The following is a 7,875-nucleotide window of genomic DNA, read 5'->3' as shown; positions in this document are numbered from 1 at the left end:
TGAGGTCTACCCGTCTATCCTTCAATCAGAGCCAATCGGAGCTCGGTATTCTGACGTCACCACAACCCCAGCAAAAAGAAGCAGACGAACTTGCGCTCCGCCTACCCAGTTTCACTTCAAGTCCGTTCGTAGCCGGCGCCGTGATCGGATGGAGCCAATCAAACAGCGCCAAAAGTTCAAGGTCACGGCGGTCATCGCGCATGTGCGTTGGCATCCCCGACTAAAGCAATCGCGTACACTGAATTGGCCCCATCTTGCGTTTTCTTCTGTGCCTGATTCAACGATACTAGAACACTCAGCTGGGAAACTCACCGTGGAAACCTGGGCCGCTGGCGTCCACCGAGACCGAGCTAAATACGATAACAGCGCCACCCTTTAGCGACTCGTTGAAACATGAAATTTGCCTTATATGGCTACTGCTGGAGTCACTGAATGTTCCCAGAGTATCGAAACTCGCAGGCTCGAGGTGCCAAGATGGCGGCTTAATCTTTTTTCTTTACCGTGGTCACCTCTAGCTTTCCGAAAGCATGTTTTTGCGTCAAAGCAAGCGAAAAAAAAACTCTTTTTGTAGGAACGTTATTGGAGATTAGTAGAAAATAACAGGCGCATGATGTTTTCTAAACTCTTTAGTGTACAAGGTTTTGCGGCACAATTATTATTGTTTTTATACACCCATGTCTCACCGGTGGTTTAAGGTAGCGCGTCCCGACCTAGGCGCGTCCCAATATCTGAAGTAATTCGTGGGGCGTCCGCTTGGGAGACGGGGGTTGGCATCCGCCAAAATGGCCAATTGAAGCCAGAAAAGAACAGTTACAGCGGACGCTATCGAATTCGGTTCTCGTGAACCATTACAAGCAGCCGTACAGTTCCCCGAGTGGCCGCTGCGGGAGAAATGGCGGCGTTGCGATCGCCATTTGCTCGGTTCTCAAGTACAGATGCCATCGGCCATACCATGCTGAATACGCCGGTTCTCGTCTCAAGTACAGATCGGAGCCACTTCTTGAAAGCAGGCTCTATGGTAGATCCCCAACTGAGTGGTTTTAGTAACGCTGACTAATTACCCCCCCCCCCAAAAAAAAAAAAAACGCGCCGTGACGATGCAGTTTTTGGCGCCACTCGATTGGCTCAATGAAATTGTAAAAAAACATTTTTTAATAGGTGGCGCAAGCTACCGCCCGTTACAAAGGGTACAGAGGTTAATATCCGTCTTCCCCTCCTGTCGTGGCCTTTCCGTCGCACGCCGACGACTGTGAATGACGCCGCATTATTCGATTTGAATCGGTCTTCACAAAATCCCTATAGAATCGAAGCGAACGGTTTCGGTCCGCCGGAAATATCAGCCGACATTCAGCTTATGTCCACGAAGTAGGGTTGTACGAATCGAGGTGCGAATCGAATAGCGCTGCGTCATTCATAGCCTTGACAGTGCAAGGGAAGCCAAGACCGTCGGCTCTTTTAACAGTACAGAAGCTAGGGATGACTCTACTCTGTTCGATTCTAGCCACTATTCGCGCAACCCCACCACGAAGTCTGGAAATGAAACGCGGTGACTCAGCATAAAAAGGAGGCTTTATATTAACGGGTCACTGGTCGCGTACGGCGCCGCGCTGCTGATAAGGCTGAGGTAAGACGTCCCATTTCTGCACGGACCGCCGGAGTGTTCTGGACAGTTCTTTCGTACTAGCGTTTTGAGTCGATGTTCGCGTCATTGCTGTGTGCTGCGATCGGGAATCGGTATTGAGACGTGGGACCCGATAGGCGGAGCTTCGACTACGTGAGGTTGACAAACATCCCGAGAAAATGCGAAGACTGAGCGCGTGACATCAAACTCCGTCGGTGCAGCCTTGTCCTCCTCGTTCAGACCGAACGCACGGGCTCGGAGGCGTTCGAGCTAAAGCGGAAACGCAGAAAACCGCTCACAGGGGCAGCAAGAATCCAGGTACGGTACGTAAAGCTTTGCATCCTTACTAAGCGCTAAAGTAATGCGCTCGATTGTGAAAAATAGGTAAAGACGCATCGCGTTTTCAGTGCTGCTCACAACGGCAAATATTGTTTTTGTGGTCACCGACAGCTTAAGAGAAACATAGGGCGGCTTTTATGTTGAGACATTTTCTAGAATTTTTCTTCGGCGTCCTTGTCGTCTAGCGCCGCAATACTGGGGAGTGATAACACTCTCACTGGGGAGTGATAACACTCTCAGAAATAGGGGGTGTACTACTTACGCCCCTTTTCCCGTATATAACACCCCAAAAACTAGATTTCGACGTTCGGTCCACTGACGTCGAACTGATGATACTGACTTTTCCAACGGCTTAATAGCTGCTTGATATAACTTACTGAATAGCTAATGCACGTATCAAAGGCTACAAAAAGAATACCACAGGTTTTGCAGCAGGGCCAACACATTTTTGAGTGTTTTCCTGTAGTCTTTACTGCGTAAATTGGTTATTTTAATAAATTGTATCACTCGACTATCAAGACGCTCGTGAAAGCTGGTATGGTCGGTTCGACGTGAGTGGGCTGAACGCCGAATTGTAGTTCTAGGGGTGCTATATATGGGACAAAGGGCTGTAAGTACTTAACTCCCTATTTCTGCGAGTGTCAAATGCGATGATCTCTCCGCACCCTGCGATTCTCATGCTGACCGTGTCCATATAACTCATCCGGAAAAGTCGTCCGTTTCGGCCAGTCGTTTTGCTGTCTGATCACCTACAATATGTAAGACACTACGAATAAGCTGAATAGAGTAAATAAGTTCGAATAAAACGCAGGGAATATATGTAGGTTACTCTAAAATTTTTGAATTAAATCATGGTGTGTCGCTTTTTATAAGCAACGTTAGTCGAAGTCACTTAGGAAGGCGCTTTGCCTTACTAAATGCTTTGTTTTTGCAAGTACGTACATTAAAAAAAAAAAAAAAAAAAAAAAAAAAAAAAAACAATTGCTAACCGTAATAGTAATAGTGATATTCATTTTTGATTCAGGAGGGCAGCGGCGTATTGTACGCCTGCTCGAGCCCGTGTTATTTATTAACAGCACCGAAGGGAGCGTCTGAGGTTTGTTATCCATTCACCAAGACGATGCCGTGGTCCTGTCAAGTTCGAACATTATCTAGGGCTTTGTAATAATAATGATGGTAATAGTAATATTACTTTTAGTGCAGCGTTTTTTTTTTTATTCATCATTATATATGAGGTGGGTCTGTCCAAGCCGGTGTTGGCTTGCTCGACACGACCCAGCAATGATGATAGCCACTATGAGCGGTATTGGCTATCATCATTTCTCGGTCGTGTCACACGAGCCAACACTGGTTTCGACAGACCCGACTGTTAAATAATGATAGTTATTCAATAACTATAATTGTGTAATAATAATAATAATAAAAATAATATTTTTCTTGCGCCTCAGAATGTCAACCATCCATACATCCAGTTGCACGGACGACAGTCCTTTTAGGTACCTTGAACTCGCTTGTCCCCATGGAGCTGGTCACGTGATTGCCGTGCAAATCCAGTTTTTGAGCCCTCTGCCACGTGCCGCTTGCATATGACAAAAAGGTTCATTGTACCTAGGTCGCTCATTTGAGAAAAGCGTCTAGCGTCTGCTATCATTATTACTTAAATTAGCCACAAACACAAGTTGATGCATTTAGAGTAGACCAATATGTTTGCGGATTAGACTCTTTCCTGGATTCACCAAGTCACGTAGACGCTATGGGATAAGGAAATATTCAGTGACTGCGCTTTGGGCATCTAAACCGTTCCATTATCTAATATTAAAAAAAACAAAAAACGATGAATATTGCATTTGACCTGCAGCCTCGGTACACAGTATTTTAATTCAATCCGCTGTTCGCGAAAGAGTGAGAAGAGCAGGGCGTGTGTTTCGAACACCCGGCCTTCTGCCGTGCTTTGGCTGCTTCGGAAGGGATGAAGCACTCGGTCCATGCCTTTCGTCGTGCTTTCGCTGCGCACGCGCGCGGTGTGCGGTTCACGAGACGCCGATGCGCTGTCAAAAGTAGGAAGATCGAACTGGGGGCGACAGAACTGAAGCTCCTTTTTGGCGTTCTCATTTTGTCAGTGACTATACACCATTTCGATATTTACAGTTCCTCAGCCCAGCCAGTGATCTCCTCGCCCCAGCACGCGCATGTTCATCGCTTCAAAAGCGAGCAAACCACGCGCCATACGCACGAACATTCAAGATCCAACCGGCCAGGAGCCCTTCTTTTACGGCGGAGCTGTTTATGGCAAAGGGTTCAGTGAATTTTTTGTGAGCAGTGACTATATTCTATTTCACCTTATGATGTACTACAGGCGCGAGCTCTTTGCTCTGGGGCAGATCTCGGCGGCACAGGCTCTCGTGCATTAAGGGCAACTGCCAACCGTGCTGCCACCGCTACTATAGACGCTTTGCAGGAGCTGTGCATGGACGCCGCCATAACTGACCTTCAGTTTTTGTTTCCTCTTATTCCGTTTATTTCACTTCATCATTACCATAGCAGGCCACGTTATTGCGATATTAGATTCAACTGTGTCCTTTTCTAAAGCATCGGCCTTTGTAGAGGATCGTCAACTACCGTTTCAGTTACTCGGCATCTCGGTAAGACAAGAAAAGGTCAGCAATGGCGGCTGTAATTTGGCGCGTGTGTAAAGCGTCTATACTTCGTTTCAGCTTCCGTCCGAGCGCAGCCAAAGCTACGTGCGGCCGGAGCCAATCACATGCCGGCAATAGGTCACGCGATCTCGCCTGCACTTTTGTATCACTCCGCTGCGCTGCCGGTCGGCCGCGCCGCCCGCGCTCGCCGAGTATTTCGTCTGCTACGGGTGTATCAACGATATCGTCTGCTACAGATCTAAAAAGTGCCTTTTCACGTTCTGAAACTTAGTCACAGGGGATGTAAGTACGTAGGCTGGCCGCTGGCATCTGTGTCCGAGCTTTCCACCTGTTCGGCGTAGTTTCGAGTTGTAAGTACACGTTGCAAGATCCCCGATGACCCGGCCGTCGATGTTTCCTTGTATCGTTTGGATATACCAGGGCTCGAGGCGCAGTCCTTTCCACCAGCTTCTCGGCGTTAATGTGATCGGCAGGTAAAGGGGTTCCCTGATTTCGCCGCGTATCTGAATTGCAGTGGCCCGGACGTTTTGCTTGTTTACAACGCGTCGGTACGACGCGGCCGGAGTCTCCTGCCGAATTTGAAAGTAGACATTCATCACGACTTCTCGCGCCTGACGCCCAAAGGTGCCTTTGCGAAAGGACGTTTTGAAGCGACTCGGTGAGGAAAGCAGCGAAGCACATGATTCGGCGATTACGGGAACGAAATCACACAGAAAAACCGAGCGCTGCAGCCGTGTTGCCAGCGGATATACATGTTTTCACCAAACCACATGCATTTACGTATATTAATAGAAATATTGCCACGCTCGTCAGCGAGCGACCGCGCGCGTGGCCGAGTGGTTACCGTGCTTGACTGTCGTGCAAAGAGTCTGGGTTCGATTCCAGTCAGTGGAATGCTCTTTTATTTGTTCTTCCATTGCGTTCTCGTGAGTTCGAGAACATTCTCGTCAGATCGAGTTCTGAATGTTCCAGTCGCCGAACAATCTAGGCGGATTGTTCCAGAACCCAACGCGCGTACATAAGGGACTCCGCGTGCTGATTTGCAGTCAGTTTTCGCCCAGCGTTCGACTCTGCTGCTACGCCGATTTCGACGCTCGCGACGCTCCGTTATTATCTTTTGTACCCTTTTGTTTTTGGCACAAGTTCGCCACATTAAACGTTTATTTCTTTCTGCTTATTTATTGCTTATTGGCCACCACCCGTGACAATATAAACTTCAAAGATTTGATTACTTTAGTTGCAAATCATTCTCAGCAGTACACATCTGGAACATTGTGCAGTTTTTACGCACAAAGCAGTTATTTTAAAATAAATTACTTTTGTGAACTACTTTGTGGTGCGTAGGAATGCTCTTCTCGAAGTTGCGAACCGTCCCTCAGCCTTTGGCTGCGCTCGGACGGAAGCTGAAACGAAGTATAGCTCGCACTTCTAGGCTTCCCTGTGGTACAACGTAAGGTGAAAGGGAGTGTAAAAGCTCTACTCTCGCACCGACGCACGCGCACGCTTTCTCGGTATAAAAGATTCTAAGTAAATAACAAAAATAAAGCGTTGACGAACGCGCGTCCACGGTGCCATTTGTTTCAGGCTATTTCTTCAGAACAGTTAAGGTCTGTTCACACGATGCATCTTTTAGGCGCGCAACGGTTTCGCGACACTCAAGTTTCGCGAAATGTGCTCGTTCACACGTACCGCTTCACGTGCAACAACGATGACGTTGAGACTCGCGAAAATAGTTTGGGTGTTGACCATAAAGTGGCGCTTCAGTTGAAAGCCAACATCATCATCATCACCATTAGCCATTCAGCGTCGTGATCTCCATCTCCCGCCACATTCTAGGAGTCAAAACGCAGGCGAGCTGGTGAACTATCATAATTAAGAAATAAAACCTTAAGACAAGGAAACAAAAAGGCACATACACACCACCGTCTTAAAACCAGCACAGCATACAGCTGTCATTTACTTCCATTTACTTAATTTACTCTTAAATTGTCATTTACTAGTTGTTGAATTGTCATTTACTGCCATTTACTTTATTTACTGTTGAATATGTATAATTTGGATGGAAGTTGACAAAGAAGAAGACTGTTGTGGAAGTAAATGAGAGCTGTACGCTCTGCTGGTTTTGAGACGGTACTGTGTACTCCCCTTTTTGTTTCCTTGTCTCAAGGTTTTATTTCTTAATTGTGACTAAAATAGACGCGAATTATCATCATCACCAATTACGTCTTCGTCCATCGCTGGATTGTTTTTCGATATGCTACTCACTTTTCTTTCAGTGGTGCTTGACGTGCTTGCGGAAGCGCCGGCAGTATCCATCGTTCGTGGTTTCGTTTTTTTTCGGATTTGGCTCGGCTGCAACACCGGCAGTGAAGTGGTCTTCTCAAACAGCTCGCTCCCCCTCAAAGGCCACGTGAGAGACGTGAGAGCGTTTCTGAGCGGCCATTGGCGGTGCCCTCAGAGTGATTGACAGGACTCGGCAAAGTTTCAGCAAAAGCTCGCTCCAGAAGCGAGGTGTGCGCGCAACTTTTTTTAGATGCGCGCGTCCTTTTCGGACTCGTTCAGACGGCGCAACCATTTCGCGAAACTACGTTTCGCGACACTAGATGCGCGAGAAAAATGCATCGTGTGAACGGGCCCTTACTGCTGCAGACGCCTGCACGTGCGGCTCGTAGTACACCATTTCCTGCATTCTCCTTGACGCTTAGGTAATATAGCAAATGGTCTATTCAGTAGACTAGTTATCAACAGGCACCATTTTCAAGATCAGTAGACTCTCAGGTAGATAATGAAGGTTTCTCAAAGATTTTCCTCCGTGCGACCCCCGTCAGCCATGTCTACGCTCGCACCGCCCTCTCTTTGTCGTCGTTCCAAGCGCTTGCGTGCCTAGTTTCCTTTCCTTCCGCTCTCCCGGGGTGGCGGTCCCGTCGCGCGCGTCTAGTTTCCTCCGGCTCCTCGGGGCGGGTCTGTGTCGTCTGCTAAACAGCTTTGCTGGTCATCCACCTTCACATAATAAAATGGCTTATGATTTTTTAATTTTTTTTTAAATATTTGTATATTACTAATCTGCATTCATTTGTTTCAGCGTAAATGGCCTTTGGTGCGTATGTAACTAAATATTGTCGCGTAAAACAATTGTCACGAGGGCGTGATACTCACTTTGTTGGTGCCGTCTGCCAGCACACATTCAACGAAAATCCGTACACTCGCACGGACGGGATACGTCCGCTAATATACCGTATTATGCACGTCTTTGGAAGT

Source organism: Ixodes scapularis, unplaced genomic scaffold, assembly GCF_016920785.2.
Source record: "Ixodes scapularis isolate PalLabHiFi unplaced genomic scaffold, ASM1692078v2 PGA_scaffold13__105_contigs__length_92229423, whole genome shotgun sequence".
Taxonomy (NCBI): domain Eukaryota; kingdom Metazoa; phylum Arthropoda; class Arachnida; order Ixodida; family Ixodidae; genus Ixodes; species Ixodes scapularis.
The sequence above is the reverse complement of the archived record's forward strand: the minus strand, read 5'-3'. Positions refer to the sequence as shown.